The sequence below is a fragment of the Bufo bufo genome, chromosome 4, assembly GCF_905171765.1.
Source record: "Bufo bufo chromosome 4, aBufBuf1.1, whole genome shotgun sequence".
In the NCBI taxonomy this organism is placed as follows: domain Eukaryota; kingdom Metazoa; phylum Chordata; class Amphibia; order Anura; family Bufonidae; genus Bufo; species Bufo bufo.
Genome location: NC_053392.1, coordinates 601,648,886 through 601,661,199, shown reverse-complemented (window position 1 = coordinate 601,661,199; position 12,314 = coordinate 601,648,886).

Genomic DNA, 12,314 nt, shown 5'->3' with positions numbered 1-12,314 from the left:
ATGAATTGAAAACGTGAGCCTGAAACGTGACAGGCAACAGATAAAACATGGCAAAAAGATGAGATTGAAACGTGCGTTTGAAACGTGACAGGCAACAGATGATACACTGAACAAAAAACATGAGCTTGAACCGTGGCAGGCACCCGACATGGTGAGATGTGCACGTGAGCCTGAAGCGCAAAAAGTGGCAATGGTAATAAAGCGTGAGTCTGAAACGTGACAGGCCAATGATTGAGAAAGGAACGGACGCCTGAACAGAACAGGCCGTGGGAGGCAAGAGGCGTGAGCCTGGCCGTGACCGCCAATTGATACATAGGCCTGACACGTGACAGCAACAGCCTGTCGTGGACAGGTATGACAGAGAAACAAAACATGGTGACATGAACAAGAAGTGACCTGGGACGTGACTGGAGACAACCTGGTGACTACGACGTGACCCTGACGCGGGTGACAAAGGAATAGGAAGTTGCATAGCAGCGAAGCCTGGAAGACCGCGAATGTGTGGTAGAAAATGAAGCAGTCGCCGGAAATGTCCGTGGATGTGGAGAGTGGAAAGCGATGGTCGGCAAACGGGACAAATGAGCGCAACCTGGCTGACGAGCGCAGCCAGAGTGGCGCAGCATCCGGGGACTGCAAAATAATTGGTAACGTGAGGGGGAGACTACGCAGACCGGAACGCGCCAATGCGTCCCAACCGTGACATGGGGAACCATCATTTATTTTTTTTTTAAAGACTTCGATGCTGCTGCTTGACTGTGTGGAGAGAATAAAAACTTTGGGTGTGACTGGAGTGAGAAGGACTAAAAAACCAGCACCTACCTGTTTGAACCCTGAGTGGGGAATTTTATGACCTCTGTAAGGATGCATGGATCCCTGGTTGAAGATTAACGGCAGAGTACCCAGGGTCTGCAACAATAATTTTTATTTTTTTTTGGAAAAAGAACACAAAACTGGGGTCGTACTGTAGAAAATAATATTGATCGAATCTGGAATAAAAATGATAGCGACAAAGAATAGTGATTAACAACAGCATGAACCTGGCCTGTAACCGGAAATGGATGAAAAAACGTAAACCTGAAGCGTAACGGGGAATAAATACATAAGAGAAACGTAAGCCTGACATACGTGAAAGGCCACGGACGTGGTACGGTGGATATGTAAGCCTGAAACGTAACAGGCGACAAAAATAAAAGAAAAACGTAAGCCTGAAGCGTAACAGGCAACATAATACATTGGGAACGTAAGCCAGACACGTAACTGGCAACAGAAAAGAAAAACGTAAGCCTGAAACGTAACAGGCAGCAGACAAGATAGATTAGAAACGTAAGCCAGAAACGTAACTGGCAACAGAAAAGAAAAACGTGAGCCTGAACGTAACAGGCAGCAGACATGATAGATTAGAAACGTAAGCCAGAAACGTAACTGGCAACAGAAAAGAAAAACGTAAGCCTGAAACGTAACAGGCAGCAGACATGATAGATGAGAAACGTAAGCCAGAAAAGTAACAGGCCACAGACATGATATATTAGAAACGTGACCCTGAAACAGGCACTGACTGCAAATAATACGTAAGCCTGAAGCGTGACTGGCAACAGGTATAGTCTGGGAAAACCGTAAGCCCGTGGCGACATGGGCAACAAATGGTAAGAATGATGCGTAAGCCTGACACGGAACAGGCCACAGACATGTTGGAGCATGAGAAGACATGCGTGAAACATGAAGAAAACCCGGCAATGAACATGGTGGGATGACATGGAAGCAAACCCGCCGTGTGACTGGTGACAGAACGGTGACTGAAAATAAGTATTTACCGAACAACGTCCGCAGATGTAGCAGAGTGGAACAGGCGGTGGTCGACACGGGCGGAATTTGTGTGAAAACCTTCGCAGACGATGGATGGCAAGCACGGCAGAGTAACCAGAGTCTGCAACAATAACCAGTGGCGTGAGGAGGGGGGGGGGGCGACCCTTGACCCAGAGAACTGCGAGTCCCTGTGATCTAATGAGACTGTGTGTGTGAGAGCTGACGTGTGAGGTGGCGGAACCGCTGCCGTGGGGTGTGGAGGGTTAACTGGTCTGCTGCTTTAACAAGACAGGGGAGGGCACGTGGGAGCTAGCGGTGTGCCATGACCCTGGCAAGCAGCTATGCTATGTATGTGCTGGCGAGGGCCTGTGGTGGGGCTTATTATGACGAACCAGTGTGTAGACCAATGCTTTCAAGTGTATTTTTTATTTTTTTCAAACTTTATTGATGGTAAACAGCAGCCGGCCGCCGGCCAGTAGCTGCGTGGGAAGAAACGGCACCCCTGGGTCTGGACGGACCCGCCCGTGGGGAGAGCGCCAGGACCAGCCAGACAAGAGGGGTGTGAGCTGCTGCGGCGGCCGGCGCCAGGAAGAGAGCCCGACAGCAGAGGCCGGCCGGGACGCAAGCTCCGTCGTCAAGGCAACGGAAGCGCTGCCCGGCGTCCCGCAAGATCTGCTCAGGGCGGCGCCTGAGCGAGGACGTGCCGGCCGTACCACCCGGGATGCGAGGTGGGTAGCGAGCGGACCGGACCGGGGGGGGGGATGGGTGGACATGCCGGAGAGGGGTGCGGGAGGAGCTTGAACTTACCCAGGCAGCTGAGCGGGAAGCGTTGGAGGGGAACCCTCGGTAAACTTACCTGCACCGCAGCACAGCAGGACGGGGCGTGACGTCAGGCGGGAAAAGGCACCGCACCGAAAACGCCCGCACATGAGGAGAGGGCGTGCCTCCTTTTAAGAGCGCCTACGCCCCTCCCACAAATGCAGGCTGACATGTCAGCCTTAAGCTACATATATATATATATATATATATATATATATATATATATATATATATATATATATATACAGGGAGTGCAGAATTATTAGGCAAGTTGTATTTTTGAGGAATAATTTTATTATTGAACAACAACCATGTTCTCAATGAACCCAAAAAACTCATTAATATCAAAGCTGAATATTTTTGGAAGTAGTTTTTAGTTTGTTTTTAGTTTTAGCTATTTTAGGGGGATATCTGTGTGTGCAGGTGAATATTACTGTGCATAATTATTATGCAACTTAACAAAAAACAAATATATACCCATTTCAATTATTTATTTTTACCAGTGAAACCAATATAACATCTCAACATTCACAAATATACATTTCTGACATTCAAGAACAAAACAAAAACAAATCAGTGACCAATATAGCCACCTTTCTTTGCAAGGACACTCAAAAGTTTGCCATCCATGGATTCTGTCAGTGTTTTGATCTGTTCACCATCAACATTGCGTGCAGCAGCAACCACAGCCTCCCAGACACTGTTCAGAGAGGTGTACTGTTTTCCCTCCTTGTAAATCTCACATTTGATGATGGACCACAGGTTCTCAATGGGGTTCAGATCAGGTGAACAAGGAGGCCATGTCATTAGATTTTCTTCTTTTATACCCTTTCTTGCCAGCCACGCTGTGGAGTACTTGGACGCGTGTGATGGAGCATTGTCCTGCATGAAAATCATGTTTTTCTTGAAGGATGCAGACTTCTTCCTGTACCACTGCTTGAAGAAGGTGTCTTCCAGAAACTGGCAGTAGGACTGGGAGTTGAGCTTGACTCCATCCTCAACCCGAAAAGGCCCCACAAGCTCATCTTTGATGATACCAGACCAAACCAGTACTCCACCTCCACCTTGCTGGCGTCTGAGTCGGACTGGAGCTCTCTGCCCTTTACCAATCCAGCCACGGGCCCATCCATCTGGCCCATCAAGACTCACTCTCATTTCATCAGTCCATAAAACCTTAGAAAAATCAGTCTTGAGATATTTCTTGGCCCAGTCTTGACGTTTCAGCTTGTGTGTCTTGTTCAGTGGTGGTCGTCTTTCAGCCTTTCTTACCTTGGCCATGTCTCTGAGTATTGCACACCTTGTGCTTTTGGGCACTCCAGTGATGTTGCAGCTCTGAAATATGGCCAAACTGGTGGCAAGTGGCATCTTGGCAGCTGCACGCTTGACTTTTCTTAGTTCATGGGCAGTTATTTTGCGCCTTGGTTTTTCCACACGCTTCTTGCGACCCTGTTGACTATTTTGAATTAAACGCTTGATTGTTCGATGATCACGCTTCAGAAGCTTTGCAATTTTAAGAGTGCTGCATCCCTCTGCAAGATATCTCACTATTTTTGATTTTTCTGAGCCTGTCAAGTCCTTCTTTTGACCCATTTTGCCAAAGGAAAGGAAGTTGCCTAATAATTATGCACACCTGATATAGGGTGTTGATGTCATTAGACCACACCCCTTCTCATTACAGAGATGCACATCACCTAATATGCTTAATTGGTAGTAGGCTTTCGAGCCTATACAGCTTGGAGTAAGACAACATGCACAAAGAGGATGATGTAGTCAAAATACTCATTTGCCTAATAATTCTGCACGTAGTGTATATATATATGATACTTAGTTGTCAGGGGTTGCTCGTTCGTCCAGGGGGTCTCCTTCAGTCAGGGTGGGGGGTCCGGTCGGTCCTTGAGCCGGAGGGGGGGGGGGCCGCGTTGTCCTGAGCGCCGATGCGCTCTCCAGGTGGGGGCCCCGATCCTAACTGCGGAGTGCCGGGGCCGCCGGATATTTATCTCCGGCGGCCTGCACTCCCGCGCACCAGGGGGCGCGCGCGCGCCCCCATCATCCACGTGGGCCGGCGCAGTGATATGACGTCACTGCACCGGCCAGCACATCGGGGACGCGCTGCAGACAGGCGGGAGAAGCCTTTGATCTCCCGCCTACTGCACCTAGCATTCCGGACAGTGCGATAGTAATCGCACTGTCGGAATGCACATAATAGAAGGAGGAGAGGCTTCTCCCCTTCTTCTATCATGTGTAATTATCTCCAGCGGCGCTGGGGATAATTACAACAAAGGGCTCAGATCCTGTTGAATCTGAGCTCTTTGTATCCATCAGGATGACCAGACCCTTGTCCGGTCATTCTGATGCAATTAGCCAGATTGCATCGGTGCGAATGCTTGGGGCACATTCACACCGATGCACCTGGTTTCAGTTGTAGGAGGGGGGGGGGGGGTATATATAATATACATACGTATAGATGCTTGGGGCACATCCATACACATGTATACATTAATATTAGGGACATATCTAGAGGGGGCACATTATTATATAAGGGGGCACAAGCCCCTACATCATAAGGGGGCACAAGCCCCTACATCACATATTTCCCACAGGGGCCACCATGAGCCCCTGGGGATCACCATGGGCAGACGTGCGCAGATGCTGGGCACATTTGCGCACATCGTCCCATGATGCTATGGCTAATGTATGCACATATATACCATACATGCCCGCACGTGTTTGCAGGCATGCATGGATATATATGCATATGTCTCAACCGTTCCTCAACAGTCCACACGCTGCTGTATTTTATCTCTGAATGCCGGATGACTTGCGTGACTTATCCACCACCAACTAGGGTTCAAGCCACAATGTTTTAGGGCACTTTCTGCCTGGGAAACAAACATCAATTTTTCTGGCCACTGCTACAGCAGCGGCTGCAACAATACCTAATTTTTCAGGCATGTGTACATGCCTAATTTTTCTGGCCTCTGGTGCTGCACTGTGGCTTCAAAAACCAAACAAAAAAAAAAGGCACATACATGTGTCAATTCCCCTTCGTGATCGTTACCTTGTCGTGGTGAAGGGGCTTGCGAATCACAATGAAGCGACCACCTCTATGAGTGTGTTGGCAATGGCAATGTTGGCACACCCCAGATGATAAGGTCGTTGCTTCATTGTAAACAGACCAAAAGCGATCGGCTGGATAATTTTCATAGAAAAACATAAATTTTCTTTGTGATCATCTAAGGTGATCATTAAAGCCTACTAGGCCAACAATGGGCCCACACTGCAGAATCATTGTTTTCTGGGTCACTTAACTGTCACTGAACTACCTCAGCACGAACATAGGCTTTGTAAAACCCCCATCGCCTGCAATCTCCCAAACGTGCGCACGAGCACAGTCACAAGTACACCAAGATTGATGCATAGAGGTATAAAATTTATGTCATGAGTGTGTCAACTATTGACAACTCTTTGCGGTTGTCTAAAATCAATTTCATACACGTCCCCCTGATATGGGACGTAACAGGGATTAAACTGATAAGAATAGAACTACTTAACACACCACTCCTATCTGGTGGCACAGTAGATTACACGCGCAGTGCCCCAAATTTGAAGTAGGAGGACCGACCAAGCATCTTTTCCCATCTCCCCGTTCCTAAAATCAATGCCATATACACATCCCCTGATAGGGATTAAACTGATAAGAATAGAACAACATAACACACCTTATAATAACGCAGAGAAAGGAGTCTGAAGAAGAGGAGTCAGAGGAGGAAGGTGGCTTTGAGGAGGTGGAAGACCAACCACAGCAGGCGTCCCAGGGGGCTTGTTATCACCTTTCGAGGACCCTTGGTGTTGTACGTGGCTGGGTGGAGGAAGAGACCTTCAATGACATCAGTGAGGACAAGGAATGGGACATGGCTAGCTTGGTATCCAACTTGTGCAAATGGGGAGTTTGCGGTTGTGCAAATGGACTGTTTGCGGTGCATTAAACGGGGAGTTTGGTCTGTCACTGTGAAGCGGGCGTAACCCTTACACTACCTGATCGATACAACATCATACCTGATGTTTTAAAGCACGTTATTCCAAACAATTTAGGAATGTTAGGTGATTTATGCCCTTTAAGGATTAAAACCAGACTCTGCGTCAACTATGTAATTTTCCATGGGAGTTTTGCCATGGATCCCCCTCTGGCATGCCACAGTCCAGGTGTTAGTCCCCTTGAAACAACTTTTCCATCACTATTGTGGCCAGAAAGAGTCCCTGTGGGTTTTAAAATTCGCCTGGCTATTGAAGTCTATGGCGGTTCGCCCGTTTGCTAACATTTGCGAAAATTCGCGCTCGCTGTTCGCGAACGGAAAATTTTATGTTCGCGACATCTCTACTCAGCAGTCCATTCAGCATATTTTCTGCAGAAGATCAATCTGTCCCTGATGTTTTTTTTGGAGAGAAGTGGCTTCTTTGCTGCCCTTCTTGACACCAGGCCATCTTCCAAAAGTCTTTGCCTCACTGTGCGTGCAGATGCGCCTGCTGCCATTCCTGAGCAAGCTCTGCAGTGGTGGCACTCCGATCCCGCAGCTGAATCCTCTTTAGGAGACGATCCTGGCGCTTGCTGGACTTTCTTGGACGCCCTGAAGCCTTCTTAACAAGAATTGAACCTCTTTCCTTGAAGTTCTTGATGATCCTATAAATTGTTGATTGAGGTGCAATCTTAGTAGCCACAATATCCTTGCCTGTGAAGCCATTTTTATGCAACGCAATGATGGCTGCACGCATTTCTTTGCAGGTCACCATGGTTAACAATGGAAGAACAATGATTTCAAGCATCACCCTCCTTTTAACATGTCAAGTCTGCCATTTTAACCCAATCAGCCTGACATAATGATCTCCAGCCTTGTGCTAGTCAACATTCTCACCTTAGTTAACAAGACGATTACTGAAATGATCTCAGCAGGTCCTTTAATGACAGCAATGAAATGCAGTGGAAAGGCTTTTTTGGGATTAAGTTAATTTTCATGGCAAAGAAGGACTATGCAATTCATCTGATCACTCTTCATAACATTCTGGAGTATATGCAAATTGCTATTATAAAAACTTAAGCAGCAACTTTTCCAATTTCCAATATTTATGTAATTCTCAAAACTTTTGGCCACGACTGTAGAATCTGGGAAACCAGCAGCAAAGGGGAATGTCCGGCTGAAGTATGTGTACCTGTTGCCTGCAATGAGTGAATATCTCAAAATGGGGGAACTGTGAGGGATTGCACCTTCATTTTGTATCCTGGATTCCATTTTACTTTGCTGGTATTATTTTAGGTCAGAATGGAGAATTGCTGAGCCGTGTGTACTTGAGACAAACAAAGTTAATTACTTGTTAGTTCTCAGAACTATGTGTGTGTCTGATGTTCTGGGAGTATAACTGGTTCTATATACTTCTCAAGGATGAACAACTCAAGGATAAGATAAGGTTTTTTGTAATTAAATATGCTTGCCTTGCAAACATCAAAAATAAATTATTATTATTAATCACGCGATGCTTAGGTAAAATGACTATATCTATGTTGGCTTGAGGTCTAGAAAATGGGTATAAATATTTTGCATCTGCCCAACAAAGATGAGAGATCATTCTGATACAACCTTGAGTCTGTATTGTTTATCTTTTCCGAGTACTCGCATCTTTACCTGATTTAGACCCCAGCAGGTCATAGAAGTAGGGGTTTTGCCCCAACAATCCCTAACCTGCCTCCTCCCACCATGTCAGATCCTCCCGGTGGCCCCGACACCACCCACGTCAGCAACGGGGACATCCCCCCCATACCCCAGCCCGCCGACAAACCCACTAAACCCCCCAATAACTGCCCTAGACCCCTTCCTAGATCTAACAGGGAGTTAGCTGCAGGCCCCCCCCCCCCCCCCCCCGCAAACCCCCCAGCAGCTAACTGCACTAAAGATCCCCCCGAGATCTCACCTGGCTGCTTGGGTGCTGTGACCCTATCAGCCGAAGATCCTGAATCCAGATGACCGGTCCTGCGTCAGACGCTGTATCTCCATCCAGTCCCCTGGCTAGGCCCAAGCCAGGGACATTAGCTCTGCTATCTTTCCGTGCTTGCTCAGAGGGGGCGGAGCTTCTTTCTCTTTGCAGACTGGATGATGGCGATGGGGGCCTGCTGCACGCCACCTTTGGAATCGCAGCAGCCCCGTTCCTCCTGACGTCCTGCTCGTGCTGGGGGGCACCTTCCTCCCCCGGTCCTGGGAAGGTGCCCGCCGTACCTGGTCCTGATCCCACGCTGCTCCTCACAGAAGACTGAGTTGACCGAGCCTGGCCATCTTGCAGGCTCTGCCTACATGCCGGATTCCTCCCACGCCGGGGAGTACGGGAGGAAGCTGTCCCCGCCAGCCCCCGGGCATGAAGGGTCCCTGGAGGGGCTCCGTATACAGTGCTAAGCCAGGGGGGGTTGAGAAGTTTGTAAGCTGTAGCGCGCCAGCGACCTGGCCCGCCGCAGCTGGATCGCAATGGGCTGAGGCAAAGCTGGAGCCTCAGCAGCCCCCCAAAGCATCTGCTTCACCTGCACCTGGATCCACCCAGTACCGCAAACCTCTGCTGCCGTCCTCAATTGTCTAATGGTTTCTTCAAGCTGCTCCATCTCAAAGGTAAAGCCTGCTGTAATTCGCATGTGGGAGCTCTTTTCAAGGGTACCTAAAATGGCCTCTTCTTACCCTTGGCCTTTACTATTTAACCCCTTCCCCACTCCCCCTAAACTTAAAACGGCCAATCCCTACTCCCCAGAGTCGTCTTAAACCCACCCCTAACCCCCGAGCCTATCCCTATTCCCCTGGGGTCTCCCTGAACCAAACCCCCCGTCATGATGGCTTCCCCTAAAGGCTTTGCCCCCCAGTCTGGCCATAACTTGATGTTTTGTGACATTTTGTAGGCCCGAATACTGCTCAAAGAATGGTGAGGCTAGAACAAGTAGAGGCGGTAGTAGATTGGATGGCTGACAGTGCCCCCATTTCCTTCACATTGTCTTCCACCTGGTCCACTGCTGAAAGAACAGAGTTGACACTGTTGGCCCATGGGCATCAGTCTTCCACCTCAACCCCTTGCACATCAGCCAAGCAGTCTGAGCCCCAATTCATGCAGCAGTCACTTATGCTTTTTAAAGACTCTGCTGGCTGGGTGTTCGTGGGCTATCCACCTACCCCTGCCCCAGAAGTGACAGAGATTGAGTGCCAAACCACTTATGTTTGAGGATGTGGACGTGGGAGAACCACGCAGCACCTCTCAGATGACAAAACACAGGTGTCAATTTCTGGGGCTTTCTGCAGTGTGCAAATCGGCCAGGAGGGCAGGGGTGAGGAATGGGTGGAAGATGATGTGGAGGATGATGAGGTCCCAGACCTCACATGGCATCCAGGTCATGCCAGTGACACGTGCAGTTCAGAAGAAGAGAAGGGGGTCATGCAGCGCCAGCCGCACAGCAAAAGAGGGAGCAGGGTGCAAAAGCAGAGTGGTCAGCCCCCAGCCAGTATGCCTGCTACTTCTCAACACGCCAAGAGACATAGCACACCAAAGCCGGCGCAAAGGAGTTCCCTGGTGTGGCAGTTCTTCAGGCAGTGTGCTGATGACAGGACACAGGTGGTTTGCACGCTGTGCAGTCAGAGCCTGAAGCGAGGCATAAATGTTCTCAACCTGAGCACCACCTTCATGATTCGGCATCTAACCGCAAAGCACGAGCTGCAGTGGAGTAGACACCTCAAGAACGACGAAAGATCAGAGGCTCCTCCTGTTCCCTCTTCTGTTGGTATTGGCTTCTTCCTCCCCCTACAGAGCCACAGGGGCACCTGCCACCCTGCAAACAGACGATGTGGCAGCCACACCACCGCCACCCAGCATGTCCACACTGTCCCATGGAAGCTTTCAGTTGTCCATCCCACAAACGCTGGAGAGAAAGAGGAAGTACCCGCCTACCCATCCACGAGCCCTGGCCCTGAATGCCAGCATTTTAAATCTGATGGCCTTTGAAATGCTGCCATTCCGTCTGGTGGAGACGGACAGTTTTAAAAATGTAAGGACGGCAGCTGTCCCACGGTATGTCGTTCCCACCAGCCAGTGCTTTTCAAGGTGGGCTATTCCTGCCCCGCACGAACAAATGGCACTGCGTATTGCCATCAGTGGCAAGGTCCACATAACCACCGACATGTGGACCAGTAAGTAAGGTCAGGGACGTTATATCTCCCTAACTGCTAGGCCTGAGGCAAACAGCGGTTTGGCGTGCATCCTACCACCACCGAAGATTGCTGGACGTTTCTCGGTGCCTCCTGTTGCCTCCTCCTTAAACTCCACTTCCTACTCCAGTCCTTCCTCTACTGCCTCCTCATCACATCAGCACAACACATGCACCACCAACTTCAGCACACCCAGGGGGAAACGACAGCAGGCTGTTCTGAAACTCATATGTTTGGTGGAAAGACCCCACACTGCGCAGGAGCTGTGGGCGGGCATGGAACTATAGTCCAATGAGTGGTTGATGCTGCTGAGCCTCAAGCCAGGCCTGGTGGTGTGTGACAATGGGCGAAATCTCGTAGCAGCTGTAGGGCTAGCCAGTTTGATGCACATCCCTTGCCTGGCGCATATGATGAACTTGGTGCAGAGGTTCCTCAAGAATTACCCAGTATATGTCAGCGCTGCTGCAGAATGTGAGGGCCATCTGTGTGCATTTTCGGCGTGCTCACCCTGCTGCTGCTCGCCTGTCTGCACTGCGGCGTACCTTCAGCCTTCCCACTCACTGCCTCATATGCGAATTCCCCACAAGGTTGTACTCCACCTTGCACATGCTGGAGAGACTGTGCGAGCAGCAGAAGGTGGCAGTGGAGTTTCAGCTGCAGCACACACGGATGAGTCGCTCTGCGTAACAGCAACATTTCACCAATGAGTGGGCCTTCATGCGGGACTTGTGTGCCGTGTTGCGCTGCTTCGAGTACTCCACCAACATGGCCAGCGGTGATGACACCGTCATTACTCTTCTATACCACTTTTATGTCTCCTTGAAAAAAATGCTTCAGGCGCTGATGGATGAGGATGTGGCACAGGAAGAGGAGAAGGAGGAACATGGATCATTCCAACGGTTATCAGGCCAGTCGGCCACCGGTGGCTCCGAGGGTGGGTGGAAATTAATTTATGAAATTACCCGAAATCTCGCGAGCCTTCGCGAAGTAATAACTTCGGCTCATAGGAGCTAATACATTCTAATACTATATGGAGCGCTCGCTCAAACAAGTATTCAAACAAAGTATTATGTGAATTGACTTTGGATGTTTCATCCAAAGTCGATTCGCTCATCCCTAGTTGCCACATAAGATGTTCCATGCACTTTATCTAGTTATCGGCTGTATAGCACCAACGTCACATGGCAATGCTTCACTTTACATACAGTATGATAAAGCATTGCCCCGCTGCTGGGGACAGGAGGATGTTTATGATGGAGGCGATGAATAGGTGGCTGGTGTGGGGACCAAACATGGATGTGTCAATAGGATCTGGCCTTCTTGCTGTGGTGTTGCCTCATGGCTAAAAACATTGCTAAGTGGAATATGAAAGACATGTACTGTCCCTGCCAGTAACAGCTGCCTCAGGCATCCATACACATTGCCACAGAGAGAGAATTGCAAGGAATGTGCCAGGTGGGAGTAAAGCTTGGG